Source organism: Alligator sinensis, unplaced genomic scaffold, assembly GCF_000455745.1.
Source record: "Alligator sinensis unplaced genomic scaffold, ASM45574v1 scaffold46_1, whole genome shotgun sequence".
NCBI lineage: Eukaryota > Metazoa > Chordata > Crocodylia > Alligatoridae > Alligator > Alligator sinensis.
In genome coordinates this window covers 348,102-365,622 of record NW_005841907.1, presented here as the reverse complement: position 1 = coordinate 365,622, position 17,521 = coordinate 348,102, and the positions used below count along the sequence as shown (strand labels likewise).

The 17,521-nt window shown below is 41.6% G+C and overlaps 1 long non-coding RNA gene across 1 annotated transcript; it reads right to left on the bottom strand.

Moving 5' to 3' along the window:
* Positions 1-3,879: 3,879 nt before the first annotated feature.
* On the bottom strand, positions 3,880-12,346 carry LOC102376771. The gene is made up of 3 exons (XR_323218.1): positions 12,249-12,346; positions 9,405-9,480; positions 3,880-4,000 (listed from the first exon to the last, which is right to left on the bottom strand). It is a non-coding gene; the product is annotated as an uncharacterized LOC102376771 (long non-coding RNA).
* Positions 12,347-17,521: the final 5,175 nt, after the last annotated feature.

The following is a 17,521-nucleotide window of genomic DNA, read 5'->3' as shown; positions in this document are numbered from 1 at the left end:
CAGTGGATATCCAAAACCAAAAACTTGCTACCAAAATAAAAATGTTTAAAGCTTACCCTACATCTTAGCTTACTTATACTTATCTATAGGGAAAAGAGAGGGAGATAAAAAGTCAGAAATGATTGGGGAAGGGGAAGGGATGCATTTTAAAATAAATATATTTAAAAAAAAATAAAGAAACTGGGGGTTTTGCTACAAGGTAATTGCTGCCTGTAAGTTCCACCAACTGAGACCTTTAAAGGACAGTTGCCTCTCTACTAGCTCTACCTCTAGGTCTACAAAACATACCGTGATGCTAATGGAGGACTTTATGGTTTGTAAGGGATGTTTGCAGAGGGTTGGACTAGATGACCTCTGGAGGTCCCTTCCAGCCCTACTTCTCTATGACTTTTCAAGTAGGTAGAACTGGATACAGGGAATACTGTTCTGAAATGGGATGGTATTGTGATATTGCCCTCACAACATACTCTTTCCATTTGGAATCAGCCACTAAGTCTACCGGGCTGTCTTTATCTAGTATATTTCTATTTTTCCAATCTTCCCCAACTTTACCACACCTTTCACATCAACTGGTACAGCTCTTTAAGATGATCATGACTGGGTTTGAAAAGGCAGACCCAGATGAAACTTACAATATAGGTTCCGAAACCTTTACAGAGCATATCGAACAAATGCCACAGTGTACCATAGCAGGAACTTCCACTAGCAAGATTTCCAAATATGAGCCATCTATTCTAGCCCTCTGGAAAGAGAGTTTCTTAGCAGATGAAGCACCATGCTCTCTGTCCCCAGTGCTGTATATGCAGCTTTTCCAGTGACTCTGTAAAGCAAAATGTGCAGATGTCACTGGAAAGAAGTGCTCACACTCCCTTAACATGGTAGTCTCCACCTCCCTGAGATGCTGAGTAAGGTACTCTCTTAGTTCTCTGTTTCCATGGCACTTACCCTGCAGGATTTCCCCTGCCCTGGACACTACCCTGGCCAAGTGCCTTAACTACCAGTCTACTTGGCAAAAGGCTCCTACATGTTGGTCTTAATTCAATGTCAAATAGTTGGAAGCCTACAATTTTAGGGAGTTGTGCAGCACTTCTGTTCATCTATGGTGAAGTAGGAGAAAAAACATGACCTGAGAGGAAGTTTGAAATTGTAATCAGTAAATAAACCATACTAATACAAGAGAAAATTTGCCAGAAAGAGCATCAGGACTTTATCCACTAATAAAAAATACATTCTTCCAAACAGCAACAGAATCAAAAAACTAAAAATAAATATATGGTCACCTTTCAATGGATTTATCCTGCAATGTTTGTTGTAAAATCAGACCACTAAATGGTGCCATTGAGTTTTATCATCTTTATATTGTCTAACACATGCAACCATTTCGTTGAAACAGCCATTTCAAATGCCTATGAAGCCTCATGTTTGTATAATTAAAAAAATGAAACTGTACTTTTAAAGTAATCTGTTACTTTTTTCAAAAAGTTGTAGTTCATAAAAAGAGATATCTTTCTACTTTTAGCACTTCATTTTCATTTCCTTCCAGCTAGTGCCAGCAATAACTGGTGCTTCAGTGACTTATTGCTCATTAAATACTCATTTAAAACACCTTTTCTACTGTATATTTTGGACTATGGAAACTGTTTTTGATAGTTTGTGTTACAGAACTTACATTTTTCCAAATACAATCTAGCTTAGCTTCTTTCATTTGAAACCAGTTTTTTTAATATGTTTTATTCTGTCAAATATCCAAACATAGTTTTATGTTAAAAAGTTTCATGGAAAATATAAAAGTATTGCTCCCAAATCCAACAAAAGGAGGAAAAATTTTATTCCAATTAAACAAGACTAATAAAGATTCTTCTCTGATTCACTTTTTATTAGACATGCTGTGCCTGCCAGAAAAAAATGCTGATTTAACATTGTAATCTATATTCTTGTTAAAAGTCCTATATATGTATTTGGTGTAAGATCAAACTGCATGTTTTTATGAAATGTTAATATTTTCCATATTGCTAATACATTTTGTTTTAAAAAGGCACCAAGTATGTTTAACTAAACAGCATTACCAAACAGACAGGTTATTTGAAGCATTGGTTTGGGTTTGGTCCTTTACATTTTGATGGAAGTTTATTTTATTTGTTAGTTTTCCTTCAGTGTTATAAACCCTGGAGATGGACAAGAAATATCTAATATGCAAAGAGCAGATGGAGAAGGAGCTTCAGAAGTGCAAGTTTCTTTTTCCTTGTCACCATGTGGTAATGCCAAGCTCCTTCCTTGCAAGGAGAGAACAGCTGGTTCTGGTTCAGTGCTTGGTCTGTCTGCTTAGACTATCAGAAAGAACATGTAGCCAGATGTGTATTCTTCTTTTATATTGAACTACCAATCAAGAGCTACAAACACTTATGGAAGTAAATAACTTTGAATAGATGCCTCCTTTCCTCATACTCTGAGAAAATTATTCTGTTCTCCATATTAATTTAGGGTATCATAAAGTTATAAGAAATCTATTGGCACACAACCGTTGCTTCTAAGCTTTAAATAGGCAAGATCATCTAGAAATTATCTCCTATATTGCTATATTTTTATTCCAAATATATTGCTAATCCAAAATAAGGACATAAGTATTAGCTAAATGTGATACATATTGAAAATGTTTGAAATGACAGTCACTGGATTTACATTTGCCTAGAGGAATAGATCTAAAGGTAAGGTATGTAATCAATTAAAAATCAGATTTCCTCATTTCTAAACTGGTGTCATTTAAACTCATTAGAAAAGTGCCTTAGTCACTAAACCCCAGCAAAATGATTAGTATGACAGATGCAAATTTGTACCCAGGAACACATGTTGCTGGTGATTAAAAAACACAGTACAGTGACTAATGTTAATGAATTCTGCATACCATAAATAGTGAATTACCCTTGCCAGTACAAACATCCACAAAGGCAAATCATGATAGAAAAGAGCATCAAACACCAACAATTGGTGTTTCTTGTACAAATAAAGCCTTTATCAAAGGCTATTCATGCAGTTCTTTAGTCACTTTTTCTTATTTTTAACTATGCTTGGTGATAAATCCCTATATTTCAAACATAAAAGTTTTTTTCTACTCTGAAATTCATTGTACTCACTAAAGTATCTTCAGCATAACATGACTCATTCCTGCAGAATGCCTGTTTACTTGTACGTGTTCTTAAGATGATGGAATTCAGTCACACACCAGATAACCTGAGATGAGAATCTATCATTCAAGTTTTCTAAACAGCATACAACTTCTTGTCAATGTAAATCCCTCTAATGTATGGGACAGATCAACCTTCAAGCATTCAAAGACTTAACAAATATTCTTAGACCTTTGCAAATTCACACACACTATGTAAGAAAACTACTGAACCAAATACAATCTTTATTCAGTGGATATTGTTACATATCAAGTAATTTGAAAACATAATGTTACTGATTTCACCATCATAGGACTGAGGAGGATCTTGTTGACTTACAGTAAAGGATTTAGAAGTTTTAAAAGAAACAGCTACATTTCACAAATACGTACAAATTCACATAATTTAAAATAAAATGTGCCATAAAGAGGTTTTTGTAAAACTTAAGGGGGTTCTACTCTTCATTGAAAAACACCTCAGCAGAAACTGCATTATTATTCAATTATGCTGCCTTGAAAACCTCAAAGGGTAATAACTTAGATCTTACATTGCACACTCAGGAAGAACGTAGGAAACACATAGACAAATAATCAAATTAGAGTATATTAAAAGGGAGGAGTGGCAGAGTTGGCCTTAGGGAAAACGGCTCCCTGTGCAAACTTGTATTTTGGCACCCTTTCTTTGAGTTAGATTCCCTTTTGTAGAGCCAGTTGTGGGTGCAGGATGGTGAGCAGTGCTTACAGCTTGCCTTCTCCACTAAATCCAGCAGGTATTCCCCATCATCGCTGAGACCTGCAGCCAGCCAACTTCCATCACCCTGCCCCAAGTTAGTAGTGTTGCTGCAGGAAGAGGCAAAAGCAGAGGCAGGTGAACAGGGCCATGGGGCACAATCTGGACAGGAAGCAGAGAGGTATGGACCCTCAATGTACCCTGAGCCACATTGCCCACCCGTAAGACTGGCTCTCACGAATGGGAACTTGCCTTATATCAGTTGCATCTTTCCTGTCACTTAGGCATCCTGATTGGTCATCTACATAGTCATCTAAATGCTAAAAATGCCATTTATACACAGTCTAGACACATAGCCCTGTATGTGTGGATGACTATGTATATGCCCAGGCTAGGCATATGCACTGGCAATAAAGTGAGAAAGACCATCTTTTCCCAGTTATTCAGACACTTAACTGGACACTTACCTCACATATAGTTTATTTGAAGCTAAGTCTCCCTGACTTAGAAGCATAGACTCACAGAAAATTATGGTTCAAAGGGACCTCAGGGGGTCATCTAGTCCAACCCCCTGCTCAAAGTAGGACCATCCCCAACTACATCATTCCAGCCAGGGCTTTGTCAAGCTGGGCCTTAAAAATCTCCAAGGATGAAGTTCCACCACCTCTCTAGGTAACCCATTCCAGTGTTTCACCACCCTCCTAGGGAGAAAGTTTTGTTTGTTTTTTTTCCCCCTAATATCTAACTTAAACTTCCCTTGCTGCAACTTGAGAACACTGCTCCTTGTTCTGTCATCTGCCACCACTGAGAAGAGTCTAGCTCCATCCTCTTTGGAACCCCCCTCCAGGTAGTTAAAGGCTGTTATCAAATCTTCCCCGGTCTTTTCTTCTCTAAACCAAATAAGCCCACTTCCCTCAGCCTCTCCTCATAAGTCATGTGCCTTGGCCCCCAAACCAGACTTCCCAGCACAGCATTCTTACCACCTTGCCACAGGTCAGTCATCATTGCCTTCTCTGGTGCTCCTTTTGCAGCTGGCCCCTAGGCAGCCATGAAGGGTAGGTGTGTGGGGCCAAGAGAGAAAGAACAAGCCAGAGGCTGCGCAGCTCAGTGAGGTGGCTGCTGGCCTAAAAGGGAATGGGCCTGGATTTTGGCTAGGACCCTTGCTCCCAATGAGGAAAAAGCTTCTCATGCAATGCCCTGCACCCTTTTTATCAAATGACCGTTATGTGGTAGTTCAGCTTCAAGTGGACCACAGGAGAAGGGGTAGCTTAATGACTGACTTAGGGCATGATGCCTAGAGTACTGTGCTTGGAAGTCTGAAACATCCAAGTCCAAAACCCCTCTGGACTAGAGGCAAAAGAGCAACCTCCTACACCGCTTTCCTGTTTCTGAGGCTATATCTGGTAATTATGGGTTTTATCCAGTTCCATTTTCATATATCTAAGGCTCCCATGCATCCTCAAAGGGTGTGCATAGCAATTCAGCTGCTACTGTGCATGCTCAGTCTGTGTCACTAGAGAGTTGAGCCTAGCTGCTTACATGTGCTTTGCCTTGTGCCCAGGAAAAGAATCTGTGCATAAGTGGTATTATGGGCACTTAGATGACCAAAAATCCCATGGAGTAAACCATATTTGGATGCTTATACAAAGAGGAAGGAAACAGAAAGAAACCCTCTTTACCTATGCACTCTTAAACACAGGAAGTTTAAGACTGCTAAAAAGAATGCTAAACCATAGCCATTTTTCCCTCAACAGAAGAGGGCTATGCTACCATAGTTTTGCTTTCACTTATTGTGTGGGGCATGGATTCACCGGCTGCAGAACAGCGGGCATGCAGTAAGTCTCCACCTCTTTTTTTACCTTACTGCAACTTCCTTGATGTCTCTGGGTTTTCAGTTCAACCCATCACACAATAGGCTACAATCAAAAGACTGGGGCGCCAACATTGCATTTGCTGGAAAACACTTGGGTACTTCAAAGCTCCTGCATCTTCAAATCACAAGGGGTGGCTCTTGATCCTTAAGCAACCATGATATATACAGATACAACTGTGTGGGTGCATCTGCATGTAAAATTAAAGTAAAGCAACATACCCCAGAGTAAACTGCTCCTGGGTGCAGCATCTACACATGTGCCCAGGACAGCATCAATTTGAGCTAAGGCAGAGCAGCCTAGACCAACAGAGGGCATGGGGGTCATCCCCAGGCTCTGCCTTCTAGTGTTGGGAGGCAGAGTGGCTGACTAGAGCATGAAGATGCAGGAGTCGTGTCGCAGGCAGGAGGCTGGCCCCTGCTCAGTCATCATTGACACGTGTTTCAGCACAGTTAATTATTCCACCATAAGATTGTACTGTCCACAACAGTACTATCTTATGGCATAGTTAATTAGTTTACTGAGCCTAAAACTGGCACACATGTAGATAGTGACACTTTACTGGCCATATCTACATAAGATGCTACTGAGCAGTAGCATCAGAAAAAAACCATGTAAGGACACTACTGTGCAGTTATGCCAATTACTGTACAGTTATTTAGTACTTAGTTATGCAAGTACTAAATGGCTGCACAGTAACAACTGCACAGTCCACCACTCATGTAGATGTAGCAACTGTGGAGCTAATTAGTCTATTCTGCAGTAAAATGCATGTGTAGATGCACCCTGTCTAAAATACAAAGCAAGGGGCCTAGAGATACAGGTAGGAGGTAGGCCTGTGTGAAGCGGCAAATATTCATAGATTCATAGAAGTAGGGTCAGAAGGGACCTTGTAGATCATCAAATCTGACCCCCTCCCCTGGGCAAGAGAGAAAACCGGGCTCAAATGATCCCAGACAGGTAGACCTCAAGCCTTCTCTTAAAGACCCCCAGGGTAGGAGCCATCACCACTTCCCTTGGAAGTTGGTTCCAGATCCTAGTCGCCCTGACTGTAAAGTAGTGCCTTTGGATATCTAGTCTAAACGTACTCTCTAACAACTTATGGCCGTTATTCCTTGTTACCCTGGGGGATGCTAGGGGGAACAGGGTCTCTCCCAAACCCTACTGGTGCCCCCTGGTGAGTTTATAGATGGCCATCAGGTCCCCCCTCAGCCTTCTCTTGCAAAGGCTGAACAGGTTAAGGTCCTGTAGCCTCTCTTCATAGGGTCTGCCCTGCTGTCCCCGGATCATGTGGGTGGCCCTCCTCTGGACCCTCTCAATGCTGTCCACACCCCTCCTGAAGTACGGCACCCATAACTGAACACAGTACTCCAGCTGTGGCCTGACCAGTGTTGCATAGAGGGGGAGGATCACCTCCTTGGCCCTGCTTGAGATGCACCTGTGGATGCACGATAAGGTCTGGTTAGCCCTGCCAACCGTGACCTCGCATTGTCGGCCCATGTTCATCTTGGAGTCGATAATGACTCCAAGATCTCTTTCTGCCACTGTGCTCTAAAGAAGGGAGTTTTCCAGCTTATAAGTGTGCTGGTGGTTCCTACTGCCCAAGTGAAGCACCCTGCACTTGTCAGTATTGAAACCCATCCTATTTTCATTAGCCCACCCTGTAACCTGTCCAGGTCCTGCTATAATCTGTCCTTCCCTACTAGCATGCCCACCTCACCCCAAATCTTGGTATCATCAGCAAATTTAAACAGGCTGCTTTTTACCCCATTGTCCAAGTCACTAATAAAGAAATTGAACAGTGCGGGACCAAGGACTGAGCCCTGGGGGACTCCACTGCCCGCTTCCTTCCAGGTCGAAAAAGACCCATCCACCACTACCCTCTGAGTACGACCCTTCAGCCAAATTGCAATCCATCTGACTGTGTAGGCATCAGTGCCACAGTCACCTAGTTTTTTGATGAGAATGGGGTAGGAGACAGTGTCAAAGGCCTTGCTGAAGTCCAGAAAGACTATATCCACCATGACACCTGCATCCAATGCTTTTGTGACCTGATCGTAGAAGGTAATGAGGTTGGTCTGATTTGCTTTGGATTTGGATTCAGTCGATTTGGAGGACAGTGATTCGATTCAGAGATTTGAATCACTGTCCCAAGTCAATTCAGCCAAATCAGATCTGAAAGACTTGGGGCTGCTTGGGAGATTCGGCCATAGGCTAAACAGACAGCTGACATAGCTGCCTCTATCTGGTAAGTCTGTTGGGGTTGGGGGAAAGAGGGAGGAAGAAGCATGCGAGAGGGCTGGATGGGGGGGGGGGTCGCATTACTCAGGAAGGGGGTGGGGGACCATATACGGGCGTGGCAACACTCAGAGTGGAGGCTCTGGTGGAGGCAACTGTGTCAGATGTTTAATCTATGGCTGAATTGCTGAATCTTTTCTGACTTGATTTGGATGCTTCAAATCAATTTGGAGCTTTAAATTGGTCTCCTGATTCAATCTGGATTTGGAAATTTAGTCCCCGAATTGAGCTGAATCTCCTCCGAATCAAATCAGCTACTGAACCTTTGCACAGCCCTAGTAGGAGGTTACTGGAGATTATTAGGAAAAGATCAGTTCAAAGTTATTAGGAAAAGATCTGTTTAAAACATCCCATGGGGATCATGATTGACCACAAGGTGAACATGAGCCACCAATGTGGCACCACAGCCAGCAAACCAAACAAAATTCTGGCCTGCATCTTCTGATGCATCCTCCCACTTTACTTGGCCTTGGTGACAACAGCTGGAATACTGTGTCCTGTTCTGGGCTCCCCAATTCAGAAAGAATGTGGAGAGGGTCAAGAGAGTACAGAGGAGAGCCATGTGAATGATTAGAGGACAAGAGGGCAGGCCTTATGAGGAGAGGCTGAGAGATATGGCACTCTTCAGCCTGGAGAACCGTAGGCTCAGGGGTGACTTGGTGGCAGCCTGTAAGTATATAAGGGGTGTGCACTGGGAACTGGGAGAATGTCTGTTCAACAGAGCACCCCACGGGAGGACTAGGTCCAGTGGTCACAAACTCTTGGAAGACCATTTTAGGCTGGACATAAGGAAAAATTTCTTTACTGTCTGAGTCACCAGGGTTTGGAATAAACTCCCCCAAGAGGTGGTGCAGGCACCTACTCAGGACTACTTTAAGAAACACTTGGATGCCTATCTTGCTGGGATCATTTGACCCCTGCTGACTCTTTGGGCAGGGGGCTGGACCTGATGATTTTGTGAGGTCCCTTCCAGCCCTAATGTCTATGAAATCTATGAAAAACATTTGGATTTGTTTTAATTACCCTCACAGGACCTTTATTCTGTCATATTACTCATCATCCTTCAGAGATGTCTCAGATAAGCATTGGCGTTGTAACAGAGAGCTAGGGAATCATATGCATATGTTCTTGTTGTGAAATTGGAGAGAACATATGGTAAACACTATCAAAAATACTATAGAAAAACATGCTATGTGGCCTGTTCTGTATATCTGATAGGATTTAAAAAAAAGAAAAAAGAAAACAACTTGAGTAAAACAGTATCCCAGTTGGTGAACCAAGCATTATGTTTAGGGAAATGATACATCATGATAGGCCAAAAAAATGGCAGAACAATATCACTCACCAGATGGCTTTCAGAGGTTCCTTGATGCAGCAGTTATCCACAAAGTGCAGAATATAAGACTGAACTATTGCATGCCCTTGAGAAAACAATAAAAAAAAAACAAGAAAAGAAACGAGAGAAAACAATCTGATCTATTTTTTATTCAATTACAGAGACTTTTAAAAGTTGGCTGAGCAAGGCAAGTATGAGTGTCTTTCACTCTTGCACTGTACTGAAGACTTTCTTTCACCATTACAAATCCTTGTGTGAACTGAATTTTGCCCACTGGGGCAATCAAGAGATTACTCTGCACATCTACACAAGACATTTACTGCACAGTAGACTAATTAGTTGCACATAAATGTCATGCATCTAAAAAACTCTGCAACAGTGCACAGGTAGATGCTGCCCCAGCCAGCCCCTCCACAGCATGTTGAGCTGAGGGGAGCAGCCCTGGGCTGGCAGGCAGGACCACTGGGCCCCCTGCCAGTCAGGACTGCTCCACCCCTGCTCGACATGCTGCATTCCCAAGCATACATGAAGACATGCTCCCTAGAGCAATACACTTTGGTGTGATAAGCACCAGAGTTAATTTGTGGGCATTAATATGCCCATGTAGATATGCCCATTCTGAATTTATGCCATGTTCAGTGAAAGCAGAACTTTGTTTTGTTAAATTTTTGCAAAAGTACAAGTATTTTTAAGGTTGTGTAACCAACTCCATTTCAGAGTGTTCCTGAAAGTATTGTTTTATAGTATGCCAAGATGAGTGACAAACCCACAGGTAAGCATAGGTAAGAGAAACATCTATCACAGGAGTGGGCAAAGTCCGCTCCATGGACTCCATTTCCCAACAGCCCCTGCCTGCGTGGCTGCAGTGGTTTCCATGGAGACCCGGATAGAGGGTGCACTGTGATAGCGTGTGGCTGGGGTTTCTGTGGAGACCGACCCCAGCAGCACTGGCAGGCAGCAGCAGTGGCAGCTTCTTCCTGGTGGGGGGTTGAGGGCAGGGCTATACTGCAGGCAGAAGTGGGGTGGGCTCAGCTGCCGCCGCCTGTGCAGGACAGGCAGCAGCAGTGGAGGAACCACTGGGAAGGGTGGCTACAGGGTGCAATGGGGAATTTGAGGGTGGCTACAGGCCTTCCAAGTCCCCCCCAGCACCAACCCTGCTGGCAGGGCACACAACAAGGTGGGATGCTGCTCCAGGGCTGGTCTGGGGTCTTGTGGTGGTGACAGCATGGTTCACAGCCAGGGCAAAATCACAATCTGCAGTCTGCATGCCCCTGGCAGGGACGTGCAAGCAGTGGATCGTGACACTGCCCTGGCTCCAGACCACACTGTCACCACTGCAAGGAGCTGGGGAAGAGCTGCATTCCGCTGCTGCAGATCATGGTTCTGCCCAGCTCTGGACCACGCTGTCACACCTGCAAGATCCCAACTCAGCTCCAGAGCAGCTCCACACCCTGCCATGCATCCTGCCAGTGCTGCTGGGGCCGGTCTTCGTGGAAATCCCAGCTTCATGCTATCACAGAACAGCTGCTGCTGGGGTCTCCCAGCAGCCCCAACCACACAGGCAGGGGCTGCTAGGAAATGGAGTCTGGCCGCTGGCTGGTTCTACCATTTTGCCCACCCCTATCAGCATAGCTGTCTCTAGGCCAGTACCGTTCTAACTTTGGTGTAAGAGAAAAGAAAGATATGCAGAGAGCATGGCAGAGGTGATCTTACCTACATGAGAGCTTCTGCTCTTGTAAACTCTGATAGAGCATGTGCCAGTAACAGAAATCATAGTAGTTTCCTCTCCCTCGCTTCATTATGCAGATATGAGCAAGTAAGAGCAAATAAGGCCAAATAACTCCTTATAACCAACATTATCCAGTATTTCTCAATGAAGTGTGGACATAATAGAGAATGATAGCCCTAATATTAGACTGTTGTCAATGATCTGATTTATTGCAAGTCAAGGAAATATTTCTGTGGTTTGATGGATTTCTACAGGGAAAAGTTTGTCTTGGAAGAGAAAATATAGGAGTTAGTTAAAAGTAAGTATATGACATAATACATTCCTTTTTTACAAATATAAAGATGTTAGAAGATATGCAGCAAAGAGAGAAAATAGTGTAAGAGCAGCAAGAAAACAAGGGGGTGGTTTAATGACCAAAATACTTTAAAAGCACTGAGAAATCTGAGGAGTGCTCAAACCTAAATCTAACAAGTCTTTATCCAGAAATCAATCTATATTTCCACTGTAAACAACCCACAGGCTTGGGGACAACATATGAAGCAGAAAAATAAACACAGCTTGATCTACAGATAGCAAGTTGAGCTTGTAAACGGGGCACATTTGATATGAACATTGCTGAAGGAGAATAAATGTAGTAGTACCATCAAGATGTCGATATTACACAACCTTTTCTGCTGATCATAGCTACAAAGCTAACTGTATTTTTAATGTCAGTTTTACTTCAAGGGCTCAAAAAATACATTGCTCTCTTTATAACCAGCACCTGTTATTAGAGGCTTAAGTCAGAATTAATATGTGCATGTGGAAACTATTGACTTGTGCAGTACAATCATAACTAACAACCTCACTGATGAAGAATACTGAATTTATGGCAAAAGACATACTGCTTCTTCCTAGATCCATACTGTATTGCTCCAGTGTGACTGGGAACACTTTAAACAAGAAAATACAGCAAATTATTTTCCAAAAATAGCTTATTCTCTGCTAATATCGTTTTTATTTTCTCTCAGACCAAAGTAAGTATATGAAACATCTGTTTTTTATTAAATGTAAAAGCTTTAGCACTTTTAGAATCACTTCTGTTCTATTTAGTTTCTTACTCTGTGAACACAGCGACACAGTACCTGAGCACCAATGCCAAATGTTGTTTTTCTTAGTACTCCAGGATCATCATTCCACTGTAGTCAGTGACAAAATTCTCAGCAAACTGAGTGGGATCAGAACAGAGCCTAAGATCTTTAATGCATAAGAAAAGTAATTTCATCTAACCAATTAGGAAGCAATGAGAAAAAAGTTCAAGACGTTTGCTCATCAGCTCAGGTGATTTTTATTCCAAACTTTTAAAAGCAATGGAAGTTACCACAAAGAAAGCAACAAGACGTTTAATTTGAATATTGGGTTTATCCATCAGACTCTCAGATGCTCCACCTCGGAGTCACTGTCCTGCTAATGACTTAGGGATACTCATGAAGAAGTGACAACCACTCTCGCTTTATGGCTATGGATTTTTTTTCCTGTTTGATTGTGACAATGAAGAGTTTGAGAGACATTAATATAAGCCTCAATACTTGCTGCTAAATTACAAACAAGTTCTAGGATCTAAATCTGATTTCATAGGAGCGTTGCCTCATTAAGAACTGCATTGTTTGAACCTTAATAACTAAGGCTACAGACTACACCTGTGTCAAATGAAGTCAATAACAGTTTTGCCATTTACTTTGAATGGAAGTTTAATCAAGCCTTGCATGTTTGAATTCAAAATCTATAGCATGCCCCAGGGATATTAACCGTGTATTGGATATGCAGTGGTGCATAAGCCTATAGTGTAGCCATCTAAACATCTAATGAGCATCTGCATGCTAGCAGAGTAGTTGATTTGAAGAGACACTGTACACAGCCTTCACACACACATCTTCAAAATCAGAACTAAGCTGTAAGAAAATATTTTTCATAGCTCTAACAAGGCACCCAGGGCCAGGTGGCAGTCCTGGTGGTCTCTCCAGCTCTTTTATTATATTTTGTCTTTCCTATGGAAATCCTTGAAGAATTATAGACCATGTTTAAAACCCATTATGATCTAAAGAAGGGATGGGTTTTAGCTTTCTTGTTCCTTCCTCAGGCTATACAGTTTAACATTTCAGATGCAGCTGCTAGGGATAAAGTAAGAGAGAACAGCATCATTTCTATTAGTTATACTTTCTTGCCCTCTGCTGGAAAAAATATCAACTGTATGCACAGAACTGAACCTTTTAAAACTGATTTTCCAAGCAGATCATGAAAACAACCTATTTTTCTAAAGAAAAAAGAAAACTGCATAATACAAGCTAATGAATTTCATTTCTTGCCAAGATACAAGACTGCATTTAGCAACAGCTAATGAAAACAAAATGGGACTTCAACGACAAGTGCTATATTTTCCCTTGTAGTTTTGTTTTAAAGGACCTAATTCCTGTTCTTATATTAACTTGGAATTACTGCAAGTGCACTCAGGTCAATGTGGTTAATACTGATTTACACTGGTATAAAAGGATTTAGAATCAGGACCACCTATGACAAACAACCTCATGATTGCCAAAAAAATTCTAATAAAACTAAACTATAAAAAAAATCTGTACCTAGGGTAAACTAACAGCAGTAGCATGCAGAATCTTCTTTACAGTGCCAATTAAGTACAAGAGCTGTCTGTAAAGGAGGCACAGGGCAGCACTCTTTTCCTCCTTAATATATCATGATTCATTTTTATAGTGAAAAGGTGAGGTGTAAGAACTTCATTGTCAGCAAAGAGTATACATGTGTCTTTCTAATAATAGCCATCTTCATAAAGGAAGCTAAATTAGCCCTTTAGGATATTTTATTATGGGAATGTGTTTTGTAGCTTTTCAAAAAGTTAAAGTATTATGTCTCTAAATTGTATAGTTTTCAAAAATCCCATGCCTCCAACATTCTTTAAACAAACACTGCTTTCTCTAAATAGTAGTTAAAAAGGCAGTAGGGATCGTTGGCCCTATCATCAGTATTCTTCTTTCCATCAAAGTCCAGTTATGGTGGATTAAATAAGTATGACACAAAGAAAGGAGGGCAGTTCTTTGTTAAGTAGTCTGCTGGGAAGGACCTCTCTGACTTTGTATGCCTCTTTAGGCCTTTCAAGCAAGCAGCAGTTCCCTCCTGTGAGTCGTGAACCTTTGCAGAAAGCCTTTCTGTCATAAGTAACCTTCTGCTTTCTGTTTAGTGACCTTAAACTTCAAAATGACAGGATACTTCCATGGTGTGGAGAATTTTCCTTTTACACCCCTCCCCAATAGAGAATGACTCACATGAATAAGCGTATCATATTTAGGAAAATGGAAATTTTTATTCAGGCATTCTTCTTGCAATGAATACTTTCAAAGATCAGCTCTTGGCTTGATCCTGAGACAAGTGGCCATCTCTGATGTGATAAAGCAGATGGAAAATAGATGTGACCAGACCCGAATCATGATTCCTTTTGCCTTTTTTGGTTACAGATGGTTTCATCTCCAGACAGTTTTACAGTGATTCTTCCCATGCATCATACTGTGTTCAACCTTCTAAATCAGGGATTTTCAGATTTTTCTTCATAATATGAACCAGCTTGTAGAGAGCTTCTAAGGGGGATTACCTCCCTTCCATTCATATTATTCAGAGTATCTCTGCTCCTACAAGTGACTGCATAATGCCCTTCTGGCAACCTCAACAATTGCTTACATACAGTAAAGGCAAATACTTTTTGGCTCTTTAATGCAAAGTTACAGATGGAAATGCACACAAACGAGACAGAACCCACGTAATCGCCAGCACAAGTCAGCCAGTAACCCACCAGTGGCCTGTGGATCTGACTGATGACAACTGATTTAAATTTAATTTGCATATTTTTATATATGTGCGTATGTGTTTGTGTTTGTGTGCGTGTAATATTCATGATATTATTTGCAACTGTCAGCTTCTGAAACACAATTATAAATGCCTGAGCAAACATTTCTCTCTGAACAATTCTTTTCCAATTGAAACAAAAACAAAAACAATGTTAACAGCACTGTATGGTCAGAGATTTGGCAATAATAAAGCAGAACCTTTCACCTCTCAGACACAAGTTAAAATACAGTACAATCAATAACGACCCCAGTCTTTGCATAGCTCTTCCAGCAAATTACTGGAAATTCACTTATGTTTCTAATCCTTATGATAGAATGTGTTTACATCACAAAAGCTACCAGCACAGCTAGGAACCTTCTTAGGAAATTAAAAGGAGTAAAACAGGAATAAGACCATTCCTGAAATAAGACCAATAAGACCATCATTCATTGTTGGAGATGAGGGTTTCCAACTCTGACTGAAGCTATTCAGGGAGATTTTTTTTTTCTTAAAATATCCTATTAAAATCTCCCGGATTGGTTTCAATAGTCACCAGGAGAGCGATACTGATTCTGGTAGACTCCCAGCCAATCTGAGAGGGTTGGCAACCCTATTGGAGATGCTCTTGTCCTTCATCAGCAGAAAGGCATCAGCTGCTAAACATACTGTATCATCTCACAGGCTCTTCTGACGTGTCTGCTCTTCTAAAATCAATGTTCTGCCATAGATACCATCATTAATGACGAAAGACTTAGCACATCAAGATCTCTGTTTAGGAATGGGGATTCAAGATGCAAATCCAGCCCACAAGGAAGACATAAGAGAAAAGAGATACATTTTTATCTTAGTTTTTGGTGTCATAGCAAGTTTTCTAGTTCTCATAAAAGCAGAGCAGCATCACAATACAAAGTTTGGCTTTCAGCGTCCTCTTATCGGTAATAACGTTACTTATGGGGACAGGATGATGCATTTGCATTTGAGATGTATTACATAATGTTTGCATTAAGACTAGCATCTTGCTTGAAAACAAGACCAAGCAGCTAACTTCAGTACTGCAGCACCTTGTTTGCATGAACAACTATGCCACTGCTTATTATGTAAAGCTTTTCGACCCTGCTGTTGCTAGTTGCACTCAATGCAGCTTACAACCAAGAAAAAATGCAGTGTCGTAAGGCAGCAAAATAACTAAACCCAAAACATCTGCATAGCAGCCCCCTTGTTTTAACAGAGAAGAGCAACACAAGCCTTTAACGTTGAACTGTACTCTAAAGCTCCTCTCTAAAACTGTCAACATGGTTTCCACATTTGCTGCTTCTCAGTGATCCTTTATGAAATATGCCCAGTTCTGGGTATATTCTGAATGCTGGTTCTTTTCATATTGGATGGGCTAGTTCTTTTCATATTCTCTGTTATTTTGAGTCAAACTGGGATCCAAGAGTCCAGCTATCCTTTTGTTCTGGCTCTGGCAGCATCACCAGTAACAGTAATAATGGCTCTGTAGCTAGACCTTGTTAAACCAGAAAATATGATCCTTTACTAAAAGTATTAACATTTATGTACACCAATCATTTACACCAGTGAAAAATGGGTGGAGTATAATGCCACAGACTGAGATGGGTAAGTATTTTTGTCCCTACTTTGTGTAGGGATACATGATGCAAGGAAGTGGAGGCTTGTACTTTTCAACATAGACAGGATCATCCTTTACATTGCAGTTCCAACAACATAGGTAAAAATGATTCATAATGCAGGTAGGTCTAGAACTGCTTTACTCTTTGACTTCTAAATATAAGTTTAATTTGCACCTCCCAATCCCATCACATCTTGGCATTTCTGGTTATCTGGTTATCTTCCTAAGTTATGATTACTGTATAAGGCTGGTGAGGAAGGCTTCCTATCCTCTTCTGTATTACATTTCCACCCATGCACCACAGTCTAATCCTACAAATAAATGTACGCATTCAGTTTTTACTCTCTTTTACTTCTTTGACAAAAAGCTTTTCATGTCCTTGCTGCTCAATTTCCTTTTTGAGGTAGATACATGTGGGAACATCTACACATTTATTAATGTACCACAATTACGGCTCATTGTTTAGTTCCTGTAAGTTTAGTACTACTGAGTGGTAGCAGCAGTGCATGCTTTTTTGTGATGCTAATGCACAGCAAACATATTCTACTTTGCATTAGGGCTGGGGTTGTCAACCAGGGGTACACGTACCCCCAGGGGTATTTAGAAAGAATGTACGTGCGGGCAGGCAGGTGGGCAGGGATGGAGGACACCTTGTGGAGCGGCAGCAGTGTCTCCCCTGGTGCCTTCCCATACTTTGCTTCTTACCCGGGGGAGGGGGAGAGACGTGCCAGGTGCCACGAGCCCCATGCAGCACATCGCGGTGCCTTCCCACCGCCCCCACCTCAGCTTGCTCTCTGTGCTCACTCCCAGGAGCAGGGCTGGGGGAGTGACAACAGCAGTGCCTCTCTGCCAGCCACACACGCATCACCCAGCTAGCCAGGAGGGAGGCGGGGCCCA